We start from the raw sequence: 14,505 nt of genomic DNA, 5'->3' as shown, positions 1-14,505 counted from the left end.
GCTCCATACATTATAATAGTGACTGCATGTCAAAAGTATTTCATTGGCTGTGAAGCATTTTTAAACATTCTTTAGTGGACAAAGACACAATATAAATGTGAGTTCCTTCAACTGAGAGATGGTTAAGGACTGTCTTGCATGACCCACCCTCTGAGTTTCTGTTTATTTCAGTGGAGACAATCCTAACCTTTACTTTTGTTTCTCACACACTCTGAGGGTTTGGCAAAGTGAGGAACTTTTCATTTATGGAGATAGAGCATGACAAACACATCTGTCCAGCGTGTGATAAAGTCCATTAGCACACCAAAGTTCCTTCCAACAAGATCACCCTGATTTACTGATGCTTTTTTCCCTCTTTTAGTAAAGAACTGTTGCTTTGGCACTCAAATTGGATCTCATTATTGACTGCCAAGTTAAATAACTGAAGAAAGGAGGAGGTTTGTTTTACAACAACGGTTCCAAAATAATTGGACACTAACATTTTGGAATGATTATGTTCATAGCTGTCCTTTGTAAGTAAGGAGAGCTGGGAAGCTGTTACAGAATCACTCATCCTCACAGTAGGCAGTTCAAAGTTGAAATTCTTAATGGACAAATGATTTAAACTAAAGCGCTATCTCAAAAGTTAAGAAATAAAATTGTTGGGTTTCATTCAAATTTGACTTTCATAGACTGACACACAGCATATTGGCTTACTAAAGGGCAGTGCCAAAAAAAAGTTTGACACAAGGGGTAGTGCCACAAAGTCATTTGACATAATGAAATGAATCTGCTTGACAGATGGTATTCTTTGAGCAGGGAATTCCAATCTTGGCTGGACCCGCAGAGAGAGGAAGAGAAAACTAAAGGGTGAGTCATGGTTTTGTACTTCATGCTCCGGTTACACAGCAGATTAGCAGAGTCTGGTGTGTGCCATGAGGAGGAACTAATGGAGGATAGGAAACTGTATCAATTGTGTAGGGAAGTAATTATACACAAAAAAAAAGTGGCCTTTGAAGCATATATTCTAAAATCAGTCATTGAAGTGATTGGCTCGGTGGTTGGCATCACAAAGAGTTGGCCTTCTTAAACTGGAAGGCCTGAGTACAAATTGTAGTGTTGGCTCGTATTTACAATTAGACTTCCCAAAGAGAGAAAACTTGACTGGTCGCAGCGTGACATCTCTACATTAAGAGTAAACCAGTGAGGGAGAATTCTGTCTTGCACCACTCAAATATACTTCCCAGCTGGTTGACCTGACAGCAGTAAAATCTTCTTTCTCTCTTGAGCAGACAAAATGTACAATTTTATTTAAATAAGCACAAGTCATTTCTTCATAGGTACACTAAATTTAACCTGCAAAAGGCCCATCGGGAAATGAAGGGGGAAAATCATTGTTAAATCCGTTTGATAATCTCAAGTGTTTATTAATATGTTTCGGAGCCCAAAATGAACCAGTTACAGAAAAAGGAAACTAATACAAAACCAACTCCTGATTTGAAACTTTTAATCCTGAAGTATTGGCTGCTCTTTAGTGCTTCCAATCTGTACAAAATGCAAGTGTACATTAGGAACCATGAAATGGAGAAAATCCACATAGCCTCTGTCATTTGCATTCTTCCTTTCTAAGTTGAACTACATTGCAATACTGTGGTAGTAATATGGCAATGCAGAAATTCTGCTGCAGTCCCCAAAGTCCCCAGACAGTGGCAGCCACCCAGAATCTGTGTAAAAACACTGCAATCTCACATAAAGGCTTGTAGTTCAAGTCATTTCAGTTAAAGCGTGCCTTCGTACCTCCAATATCCACCTCCAGTGGATTCAGTGCTGTTAAATAGATGTTTAACAGTAAGTTCCTGTCACTGTTGCATCTTATTATATTGAATGTAAAACCCAAAGGTAGGATGGTTTATATGACTAAAGATGCTGGGGAGCTCATTTCACATCTGTGGTGGTACACACTTTCTTCAATGCAGTATTTCCTTTTGGAATGTATTTTTCCATAATATTGATTACTGTTGATTCAATAGCATGCTACTTAGAAATAGTGAGTTGAAATATGTTTAATTTATTTTTCATTCACAATCATTTTTTGACTTTGTAGAACAAGAGGTACAACATGAAGCTTAGTTAAGGCAGAATCAGGTCATTTTTATATCAATGTTCAAAGAGCAAGACTTCATTAATTGAGTTCTTTAACCTCGCATACAATTGTTGTATGTGTCCCCATTTACAACAGTCTTTGTCTTATAAGAAATCTTATCATACAATTTATTTGATACCAAATCAAAATGTTTGACATGATGTTGAACAGTACATTATGCACTCTGTCTATTGTAATAAGGGGTCCTTTTCAAAATTCAACTCAGATCTTAAAGAAATCAAATTACTCTCTTTAAATTGTAACTTTTACCTGCCACCAACTGAGCAATTAAATGCATTTTTTTCCCTATCTAAATTATATGGATATATTGTTTCTGAAATAATCCAAGTGTCCTCCTAATCAGTTTGTTTCCTTATATTCTTAACCTTATGCTACTAATTTTGTTACATCCCTATAATTAACAACATTTTAGGAATGAAATAAAGATTATCAAAACTAATAGAGAATGTTGGAAATGTACAGCAGGTCAGCATTAACAGGAAAAGGACAGGTTAACATTTTGAATCTAGGTCCTTCGTCAGAATAGGAATAAAAGAGTCTCCACATGGACTATTAACCTAATTTTCTATTTTTCAGATACTGAGAAATTGCCGTCTATTGGTAGAATTTTTTATTCATACCACATTTCAAATGTCCAACATTCACAATTTTTCCACTGAAACTTCAAGTTAACATGATCTCTAAATGTTTACTTTTTACTTTTCTAAAGGCAGCCTTTAATCTTAGCTGACAAAGGCAGCAAAATGTCATATTAATTTTCCTCGGGCAACATTCAGAAAAACTCCCAAAGAAAGTAGAAGTTCCAAGATTAAATTTGGTGGAAAGCAGCTGTACAGGAAACCAGGCAGTACAAGGGTTAATGATTTCCCCCTTCAAACATGCAGGAAATCCGGCACTACGAGGGTTAATGACTTCCACCTCAAACTTGGCAGTATCCCAACCCTCCCAAAGTGTTTGTTTGACTGTTTTGTTATAATAACCTCTGGTTTATCATAGAGGACAGGCTGGTAGTTGTACAATTTTACAGCTCACAATGTGGGTGGAGGGGAAGCTAGCCCCTCCTGCACGACCTACGGAGTGCTGAGGTATGAGACGTGAGCCACATGATCAGCTGAGCTCTTATCCATTTAAGACAGAGCTTCCCACAAAGACTCCCAGCTACTGAGAACTGAACAGCCATTCAGTGAGCACTGAGGCACACACACGCCTCCTCTCGCAGCGACTGATCACTCTATAGCAACTGCAAGTTCACACTGAAGGCACAGCGCAAAGAATATGAACGTCAAGTTCCACACACTCGTCCTCTTGGTCCTCTTTGTCTCTCTGACTCTTGTAGCTGGAGGTAAGTCATTTATTGATTGTTCTAGTAATAAATCTGTTCTGCAGAATGCTGAAATAAAGTTAACCAGTGACATATTTTATCAAGAAGGGGAATTAATGAAAGGGCACCTGTTAGCAATTATATGCACAGGATAAATGAAAACATTTGATAAAGTTAATTATAAATTATCAGGTATAATTGGGACTCAGTAATTAATAAATAACATTTAAATCTAGATAATTTTTGATGCATAGAAACTCTCCGCAGAAATCCAAAGCTAACCTTTTAAATGTACATCAACATTAATTTTTGGATATAACAGTTATAGGACCACATAAAAACTTGAGCAATTTTTAAAAAATATTGAATATTATTATTTCATTATTGAATACAGTAATTTATTCTATGTTATTTGATTTGGGTCACATTCAAATCATGGACTTCACTGAGTTGTTTTTCTGCATCATGCTGTGGAACCTGCCCTGTGGGGAGAATAGTAACTATTCAATTTGATTTTTAAAATGTGGCCTGATTTGTAGAATTCATAAATGAGAAAATATGTTGTTTTGACTGGGTCCTTTTGAAGTAACACCTTATCTGATGTTTGGCTTTGTGACTGGCAGTTTTGTTTTTGGAGACTGTCTGATTTTGTAAAAAAAGCTGTTCACCCTCCAAAAGAAATCGAATGATTTGTGGTTTCACATGGTAAAACCCTGACATTCACTGGCTGGGGATCTCAACTGGCTGTCAATCACCACGCTGATGCTGTTTTTGCAAGGTGTGCCAATGTTGTCCCTGTGCTGTGTTGGATCTGATAAAAATCAAATATACAAAAACAACTATTACACCAGAATGAATCAAGAGAAAAGCAAAACAAGATTTTTATCTGAATATTAATTATTCATTCGGATTTGAGCTGGGAAATGGAATAAAAGCAGATAGCTTCATCATGTAGCTAATACCAGTACTGACACAAATGGAACAAATATCTTCTTCTATGCTGAAGTTTTGATGGCTCAACGAGGCATAGTAAAGCACATATTTACCAGAAGCAATGGTTGAGTGCTGGAGTGTCACTCAGGGCAGAATCATGGTCCTTTCAAACATAATCAAGGGATGGGACTATCTCCATTGTTGTCAGCATGCCCACCTGGGAGATCTTCCTGGAGGCAGCCAATTAAATAGCCACCTCTGGGCCTGTCATCCAATTAGTGAGTCTGAAGGCCCAGCCACAGGGCCTGCAATGCTGGAAGGACAGCAGCATCACTCTAGGCGGGCACTGTCTCTGCATGATGGGAACTGCAAGGATTCCTCTCTGAAGGCATTTGAAATTTTAAAAAATGAACTCTGGCCACAGGTATCATATCATCCTTACGCTGAGGAAACCCCTTCACTGGATGGCCAGTGGCTACAGCTACAGTCCCTTGATCAATGCTGTTTCAGAGAGGAGGAAGAACAAGAGGCTTTAGGGGGGTTCACCTGGTCAGCTTACAAGTGTACTGCAATGATTTGCTAAATAAAAGCAAATTACTGTGGTTGCTGGAATCTGAAACCAGAAGAGAAAATGCTGGAAAATCTCAGCAGGTCTGGGAGCATCTGTAAGGACAGAAAAGAGCTGACATTTCAAGTCCAGATGACTCTTTGTCAAAGCCTTTGTCAAAGCTTTGACAAAGGGTCATTTGGACCCAAAATGTCAGCTCTTTTCTCTCCTTACAGATGCTACCAGACCTGCTGAGATTTTCCAGCGTTTTCTCTTTTGCAATGATTTGGTGTTGCCTTCTGCAGTATGGCTGAGCGGGAAACTCTCCCACTCTTAGCACCTGCCATCAGGTCAATCAGAAGGATTTACAGGCTGATAATCAACCAGGTTGGCTACGTTATGAGGGCATCTTCCTCAGCCAAGAAGCTCCAGAGTGGAGCATGAATCCAGAGCCTCTGGACCACTTTGCCCCTTGATTGCCATGAAGATAGGTGTTTAAATGTGAAATGTTAGGTAATGCCAGTGCAAAGTATGAGAAACCAAAAATCAACTGAATCAATTAAACATTGCCTTTCTCATGAGAATTAATTTTACAAAATTTGGTCTTTCTGTAGTCACATCCTGCATCAATGTTCTACAAGTCTAGACACTTCACTTGCTCTATGAAGCTCTTGGCATCACTATCTATTAGTGCCTGAACTTGCTGTAATTAGAAACGGCTTTGCATTCTAATGTTGTAACGTGCGTAATATCAGGTAGTGTTAACTACTTTAGTTGTGTAAACTAATCTAAACTCTTGTAAAATAATCTGAAATTAAAAGGCAATTAGATAGGGAGAAAGGAAGAACACTTAAGACTGAAACAAAGGATGCTAGTTCAATCACAGTGCAGTAGGACAACACATCATTTATAGGGAGTAGTATGGTGTGGCGAGGTTTAATTTAACACATTAAGGCCTTGCTGCAGCTTGTTCAATCATTCTCACAGAGGTAATATTGAATGAATCTATAGGTTCCTCACAGGATCTGTGCAATATACCTCAGAGTAACTTTTGAATGAATTGTGGACTCAGTGATACTTTTTCAATTTTTGCCCACTTCTAACATAATGGCTGGAATTTTCTCATCCCGTCTGCCATAGGAAATGTCGCAGGCGGAAGGTGGACCATGCAAAGGTCCATTGACCTCGGTCGGGATGTTCCGGTTTTGGGGTGAGCACGGCCGGAAAATCCCACCCAATGTTTCATAGATGTCTCCAGTTAGCACTGCTGCCTCACAGCGCCAGGGACCCAGGTTCGATTCCCAGTTTGGGTCACTGTCTGTTCGGAGTCTGCAAGTTCTTCCCGTGCCTGAGTGTGTTTCCTCCTACAGTCTGAAAGACGTGCTGGTTAGATGCATTGGCCATGCTAAATTCCCCCTCAGTGTACCCAAACAGGCACTGGAGTGTGGTGACTAGGGGATTTTCACATTGGCTTCATTGCAGTGTCAAAGTATGTCTATTTCCAAATTAATAAATAAACTTTAAATGTTATTTTTCCCTGCCTCTACAAACTCTTGTTGAGATGGGCTTTGCACTGGCAGTTCTCCTGGACCTCACACAAGTGGCTATTTTTCCTGTGCCAGTCCATATAGAGGCCAGAATCTTACCACAGAATGGCATTCTCCATTGGCTGCGGGCTGGATCTTATGAGCCTCAGGAAGGCAAAGTCGTAAAATATCGGCCACAGTGTCTTAACACACCATTCAAACATTGAGGCCTTTTATAGTGGAGCCTGACCTTGTTCAGAACTAATATTAATATATGCAGGAAAAGCCACTAAAGAGGAAGCAGAAATAGTAATGTGTCAAAGTAAGAGTAATGTAATGTGTTCCCCTTATCTAGATCAGAGATACTACAACCAGTGCAGCTCTGACTTCCAAGTTAAATGAGATCAACATAGGTTGGAAGTAAAATCTAAGGTCTTCCTTGTCTGAATGGCTCAATGCCAGAACACATTGTGAATGTAACTGCTGAACTGTTGGGGAAGTTACATTTTTTTACATTCTGATATCATAATACAGCAAAGTCTATCTTTGTTAAAATTAAAGATTCTAATATTTATTATTCTTTAATTTTATAATATAACTTTACTCAACTGACCAGGATTTAAATGATAGTTGTGCATTTCCTCTCAAGACTGCTGGGTGAGAACAACAGCCGGTTGCGATGGATTGATTAATTGATCAGATAAGGAGATGTTATTCTGAGAGGGGCAGACACACATTGTAGCTGTGATTTAATCTGCTGGACAGAAAGCTGAGCAGGGGCACAGTTTACCTGGGTCTGGAACTCCTGTTTGAGGCCAGGTCGATTTTACTGGTTACTAGCCAGCAACCTTGCTCGGAACAATTCTATTAAGAGATAGCTGGTCAGCTATTATCTCCTGAAACTGGATGGCCCAGAGACCACCCACCAGTACTCAACACAGTTGCAGGATGGGGTTCAGCAGCATTCATGCACCAGCTAGCACTGCAGAGGTAGGTTTTGCATTTTGTCATTAGGGTCTTGCGCTCCTGATCCAGTCCGTTTGAATGGTTAGAGTGGTAAGTTATTAAAATCACTCTGGATGTTATCTGACTCAGTAGCCTAATTTGCATATATTTACAGGGGGAGGTTGACAAGAAGACAGAATGAATCACATGACTTGAACTCCCATTCCACTTGGATGCTGCTTTAGTTCATGGAGCTCAGCTGTGGCAGCAGTCAATCTATGGTAGTTGGAGCCCATAAATTGCTTACATGTTCAAAACAAACTCATGAATTGACTCTTAAAAATCTCACAACTATTAATTGAGCTGGATTTTATGTAGCCTACCCACCCCCCCACCCCGCCCAAATTACAAAATGCCCTCTCCATCTGCCATCACAATACACTAGCCAGTGGAAAATGGACTAGAGTGGACAGGCCAATTCTCACCAGTTGTGGTGAAAGGAAAGGAAGGGGGTATCATCCTTTAGAGAGGTGCTCTGTGTGCATATGGGGGCACCCTTTTACAGTTTTACCTCACCCTCCACCCCACTTTATACTTTACATTAAAACCACTGGTTGCACCCTTTTCTGGGCTTCCCGATCCCTCCCTGTACAAAACCCCAGCCATATACCAATTCAGATCCACTTCTTCCCGGGGCATCCTTGCAGTCCCAGCAGCACCTACTACAGGTTCTGGTCCTGCTGGAACAGCTAGAGCAGTTCTTGAGGGTGAGACTTCTCCCATTGAGGGACAGAACTCTGAGGGTCACCTCATTACTGTTGGCTGGGGTGCATCACAGCTGCAGGATACCTTCTTTGAAACCTGTCGATTTGGGACTGACTTTTCCTCCAGGGGGCCAAGCAGTGCACCGACCTTAAGAATGCCTTTTATGGTGCATCTGTAGAAGTTGCTGAGAGTTGTAGTGGATATGCCAAATTTCCTTCATCTTCTGAGAAAGTAGAGGTGTTGGTGGGCTTTCTTAACTATAATGTCTGCATGGAGGGACCAGGACAGGTTGTTGTTGATCTGGACACACAAAAACTTGAAGTTCTTGACAATTTCTACTTCATCCCCTTTGATGTAGAATGGGGCATGTACTCCCTTACGTTTCCTGAAGTTGATGACTATCTCCTTCATCTTGTTGGCATTGAGGAAAAGATTATTGTCGTCGCACCAGTTCACTAGATTCTCTATCTTTTTCCTGTATTCCGTCTCATCATTGTCATAGTGTGGGATTTTCCTAACAATTCCAAAATATCAGAAGATTTGGAGGTGCCCTACAGATGGTGCAATTATATAAGGGTTCAGCCCCTGACCTACTATCCCAGATATTTGTTGATACGCTTACGTTTCAGTTAATGGGAGACCACAGTTCAGTTATTTATTCATAATGGGAGAGCAAGGATGTTTGCCTGCAAAAAATAACTTTTCAGGGAATGACTAAACAGGATTGAGAAGTATCCTTAATGGTAATAATACATACATACTGTCAATCATAGTAAGTCAAACCAGTGCCAAAAATGACAGCATTTTACTGGCCGCAAAAATCACATTTTTGCATATACTCAGGATATAAATTGATCTCCCCACTTCCTGCTATTTCAGCCACAAAATGCTACATTCCCATTTGTAGTTAGTCTCAATTTTTCTCTCCACGAATGCATGTTTTACTTACCTTTTGCCTTACACCTGGCAAAAGGGATCAAATAGGCGATATTAACTGAGTTGTGAAGGTACCTACAAGTTTAAGTCAGGCCCACTCGGAGGCAGATGACATTTCAAAATGGCAACCATCCATACCCATGCTGACTTTTCACTTTTATATTCGATGTATTAGTTACTATTCAGTACAAGGTAATATATTCTATATTTGGATTTTGTGTTTCATCTTAAATATGTGGCTAATTTGATCTGCAATTTCCTCAGAGGATGGTGCTAAGTGTGCAACACAATGTGATTCATATCCCTTTAAAACCTGTCACTAATTATAGGCAGCACTTCATTAGTCTGAACATGGATGCTGTGGTTTTGGTTCAGTAACACATACACAGTGAAGACCAGTCATTAATTTTTCACAGAATTAATTTTAAACAAGGGATAAGTTAACGATAACATATTAGTTACAAGGGATATGATCCTTGCGGTTACATTTACATTGACTTTATCAACCTGATACCTGCCAAAACAATATCAGAATTTTTGAATGTCAGAAGCATTATGTATGGACATTTGGGGGGCAATTGAATCATTATTAAACGAGGTCGGTAGCTCCCCCAGTGGTTCAGCATGTTAATCAATAAATAACTGAACTGTATAGCTAGGAAGATCTTTGAGTGGTTTTCTGGGCCTGTGCTGCTTTTATTAATACAGATTCAAATGCAGACTAATGGGTAACAACACTGGCTGGGAAATGGTTTGGAGGATGGGGTTGGCGTCAGATGTTATGCCCTTTGCAGTCAAATAGCAAGGAATGTTTAGGATTAATTGGACTGAAATCTCTTGAACCCCCTTGCAAAGAAATTCTTCAACAAAAAAGTTGCTACAGCCAATGGTGTAATGCAGATATCCCATTTCAAATGCACAGTTAGAATGCTAACAGTCTTCTGTATCATGTCAGGATCTGGTGGGGCTGAAAGAGTTAGTGACAGTGAAATAGTGTAATATTGTCACAGGAAAGGATGAGCAAGAAACAAGAAGTCATAACTCAGGGCAGGAATTGGGTGTGGAGGCTGTATTGAATACCAAATCGCCCTGAGCTTGGCAACTTGATACTTGGGCAATATTAAGTCCCAACACTCATTAACCTATCCTCAGGAGATGGCTCATTGGAATTAGGTAGGAAATAGCAGCTAAGTGGGTGGCTTTCAGGAAACAGCAAGTTGGACCAGACACTCAGATAAGTCATGGCAAGAAGGCTTCACAATCATCATACTCTGCGGAAAGAAGAACCTGGGGCAGAGGTGGCTTACTTTCCCCATGGATACAGACAAGTAACCCTGATCACCAAACCTCAGAAGGAAAATAAAATTAACTTAATAGTTCTTATTGTGGATCCTCTTGCTGTTATCTTCAATGGTGAAAAGTCAGAATGACTTCCCCCAACCAGTTAAAATAGCAGCCTGTGCTCAATGACATTATCAGACCTTGATCTGTATGTTTAAAGAAGGACCTGGACAATTCCAAGCAGCCACCTTTACTGCCTGCATAGGAAAGCAGACTAAAACAGAGAGCAGTGAGATTGGAGCAAGACGTGAACAGTTAAGGCTGTGGGATAACTGTCCACTTGGCCTGTTTCTGTCAGGCACATCAGATTGAAATTACTCTGAGTATTGTTTTGGAATTTAGGTCCGCTCAACTTCCACGTTACTAAGCCATTCAAATGAGGAAATGAAATGCATAAGTCATAGAGACTGATAAAGGACAGAAAGTCAGTCAGTGAGACTCAGCAGGGCTGACCCAGGGCTGTCACAAGTTGTCGAAACCAGATGGAGCGATGCATTTAAAACTAATGAGTACATGTTTGAATTGAGTCCAACATTGAATGGTTTGCTTAAATTTTCACTGTTTTTCTTTAGTGAGGCAAACAAAAGGCAGATTTTCAGTATATGATTCTCGATAGTCCAGGAGATGATGTCTGATAATTTTGACAATCTGGTTTACAGCTGGATATGTGGTCATATTAAACTGCACAATAGATCATAGAATTCTAGTGCGCAGAAGAAGGCCATTTGGCCCATTGAGCGTGCACCGACCACAATCCCATCCAGGCCCTATCCCCATAATCCTAACCCCAGCTAGTCCCCTGACACTAAGGGGTAATTTAGCATGGCCAATCCACCTAACCTCACACATTTCTGGACTGTTGGAAGAAACCGGAGCACCTGGAGGAATCCCACGCAGACATGGGGAGAGTGTGCAGACTCTGCACAAACAGTGGCCCAAGGCAGGAATCAAACCTGGGTCCCTGGCACTGTGAGGCAGCAGTGCCAACCACTGTGCCATCATGCTGCCCAATGACCACAGCAACTTGGGAATGGGATTTTACTCTTTTGCAAATCCTTCATGGCACTGTACAGATCATAATCCAGTGTCAGTGAACATTATTATGGTATTAAATGGTTCTATTATTTAGGAATGTGATCCTTTTGAAAGAAGGAAAGGTGAGTATTACTGCTCTTGAGTACTGAGTGTCATTTGCAGCTTTCAGATACAATTATTGCTGACTTACAGTTAAACAGATCTTCTATAATGTTTTATTGATGAATATTTTGCATTACAATTAGAGAAATAAACAGAACTGAAATGGTTATAAATAATTATTAATTTGTTATCTAATTCTTATGCAGAAATGTTCCTGCAGTCCTCCAAGGATTATGCAAATATTGGAAGTATTTTCCTTATCCAAGTAATTATCTTTACAGATTTTTTTTAAAAAACTGTAATTCACAGACTAAGAGAATGCAACCTTGTCATTTTTTTCACAGCATGCATGATTTATTCAGTCACGTACCTATTAAACTCCAAAGCGAAAGATTCAGTTAGTGATTGGTCTGAGCCAGTCTGATTTAATTTTGTTTGACAAAACAAAAATTTGGAAAATTGACTGTTCTTAATTTTCCTTAATGTATTCCAAAGAAGCATGTTTGCTTTAAGCATCAGAAAATAAAGTATCTGGAGCAGACAATCTTTTTTTGAGAAGGAATTGGTCAGAATCCACAGCAGTGGAGTGATAAACTGGATCATTATTGCTGAATATGGTTACCCAGGAGACGATAGAGTTCAGGACAGAGGGGTAGAGAAAAAGAAAGAACATCTGCAGAGCCAAAGGGAAAAGGATAGGACGAAGTGCAGGGAACCTTGGATTATTGGAACTACCTAATTAATAGATAATGGTGTTTAGGCACTTGGAACACAGTTGTTCTGATCTTCACTTAACACTGTGGAACAAAGATTGCCCAAGACAGTGAACAGAAAGAAAATTACAGCATAGCAGAGGAGCGATCGTGATAAGCGATGCAATAAACTTTATTTATTGGTGCCATAAGTAGATTTACATTATCATTGCAATGAAGTTATTTTGAAAAGTACCTTGGTCATCACAGTTCCCTCAGGTACACTGAGGGAGAATTTAGCATGGCCAATGCACCTAACCAGTTGTTCTTGCGGACTCTGGGGGAAACCAGAAAGGATAGTAGGACTAGGGGGCACAGCCTCAAGATAAAGGGGGGGCGGTTTAGAACGGAGTTGAGGAGGAACTTCTTCACTCAAAGGGTGGTGAATCTCTGGAATTCTCTGCCAGTTGAAGTGGTGGAGGCTGCCTCGCTAAATATTTTTAAGACGCGGGTTGATGGGTTTTTGATAAGAGAGGGGATTAAGGGTTATGGGGAGAGGGCGGGAATGTGGAACTGAGCCACGACAGATCAGCCATGATCTTATTGAATGGCGGGGCAGGCTCGAAGGGCTAGTTGGCCTACTCCTGCTCCTATTTCTTATGTTCTTATGTTCTTAACCAGAGAAAACCCACACAGGCACAGAAAGAAAGTGCAGACTTCACACAGACAATGACCCAAGTTGGGAATCGAACCTGGTTCCTGGCACTGTGAGGCAGCAGTGCTTGCCACTGTGCTGCACAGGGAAATGGCTTTGTTGCAGTCATGACTGGGAATCCCATATAGTGAAATGTTTGTCCAGAGTGATAGACACCAAGGATAAGGTGAACAACTTCTGGGAAGAGAGGCTGAGCTATCAAAAAGCTCTTCCTCAGATTGAAGTCAGTGACATCAATTGACCCATGTTCACGGTCATGCAGGGGGATTTACGAAGTTAGACGTTAGATTGAGAGTAAGACCTCAAGGATGGTAATGTTCAAATTGCTTCCTGTGTGAGGTATTAAATGAGTTAAGGAGAGGAGGATCAAGAATTTCACCATGTGGCTACACAGCTGGTGAAAGGAGGGAAGGTTCTCATTCTCAAAGCATTAGAGTGATCCTGGAAAATTTACCAGAATGAGATCCTTCACCAGAACTGAGACAGCAGCAAAGTCATAGCATCATAGAAACCCTACAGTACAGAAAGAGGCCATTCGGCCCATCGAGTCTGCACCAACCACATTCCCACCCAGGCTCTACCCCCATATCCCTACATATTTTACCCACTAATCCCTCTAACCTATCATCTCAGGATACTAAGGGGCAATTTTTAGCATGGCCAATCAACCTAACCCTCACATCTTTGGACTGTGGGAGGAAACTGGAGCAGCCGGAGAAAACCCATGCAGGCACGAGGAGAACGTGCAAACTCCACAAAGACAGTGACCCAAGCCGGGAATTGAACCCAGGTCCCTGTGCTACCATGCCGCCCCTTGCAGAGCTGTGGGGGAGGATTTAAATGAACAAAGCAAGAGCAGGGCTCTGTGGTTAAGTTGCGAGGGGGAAAGAAGTGTCCTGGAGTTCAAGCAAATTGTCAGAAAGTATTAGCAATAAAGGAAGAGAAGTAAAATTATGTAAACAAGAAAAAAACAAGAACTAATGTCTTACAATATTGGGGTTAGAATTGAATGGTACAAATGTGAACACACAATGGATTCTACACACATTTCCACACAATGGAGCACAAAGGAAGATTCGCAGAAAGGGAGATGGCTGTAGCGATTGGAGCTAATTATCTCAGTCCCGGGCCATCACTGTAGGAGTTCCTCAGCGTTGTGTCCTTGGCTCAACCGTCGTCAGCTGCTTCATCAATGGTCATTCTTTCATCTTAAGGTCAGAAGTGGGAATGTTCACTGGTGATTGCAAATGTTCAGCACCATATGCCACTCCTCAGGTACTGAAAGAGTTTGTGCCCGTGTACAGCAAGTCTTGGACAATTAGGCCTGGGCTGATAAGTTTCCACACAAGTGGCATGCAACGATGATCTCCAACAAAGAATTTAACCATCTTCCTTTGACATTCAATGGCAGAACCATCATTGAATCCCCCTCAACCAACATCCTGGGGGTTACCAATGACTAGACACTGGTTGGATTAGCCATATAAATACTATGAGCATGTCA

At 40.7% G+C, this 14,505-nt stretch overlaps 1 long non-coding RNA gene across 1 annotated transcript in view; it reads left to right on the top strand.

Annotated features, from left to right (window-relative positions):
• The first annotated feature begins 3,200 nt into the window (after positions 1-3,200).
• The window catches only part of LOC145342670 (uncharacterized), a 30,388-nt gene continuing 19,083 nt past the window's right edge, over positions 3,201-14,505 (top strand). Inside the window, exon 1 of the long non-coding RNA XR_013886588.1 lies at positions 3,201-3,485. This is a non-coding gene — a long non-coding RNA (uncharacterized LOC145342670). The remainder of the gene's footprint in view (positions 3,486-14,505) is intronic.

This window comes from Carcharhinus amblyrhynchos, chromosome 4 (assembly GCF_965287045.1).
Source record: "Carcharhinus amblyrhynchos chromosome 4, sCarAmb.v2.hapA, whole genome shotgun sequence".
In the NCBI taxonomy this organism is placed as follows: domain Eukaryota; kingdom Metazoa; phylum Chordata; class Chondrichthyes; order Carcharhiniformes; family Carcharhinidae; genus Carcharhinus; species Carcharhinus amblyrhynchos.
Note: the sequence above shows the minus strand (reverse complement) of the source record. Positions and strands in the feature narration are given on the sequence as shown.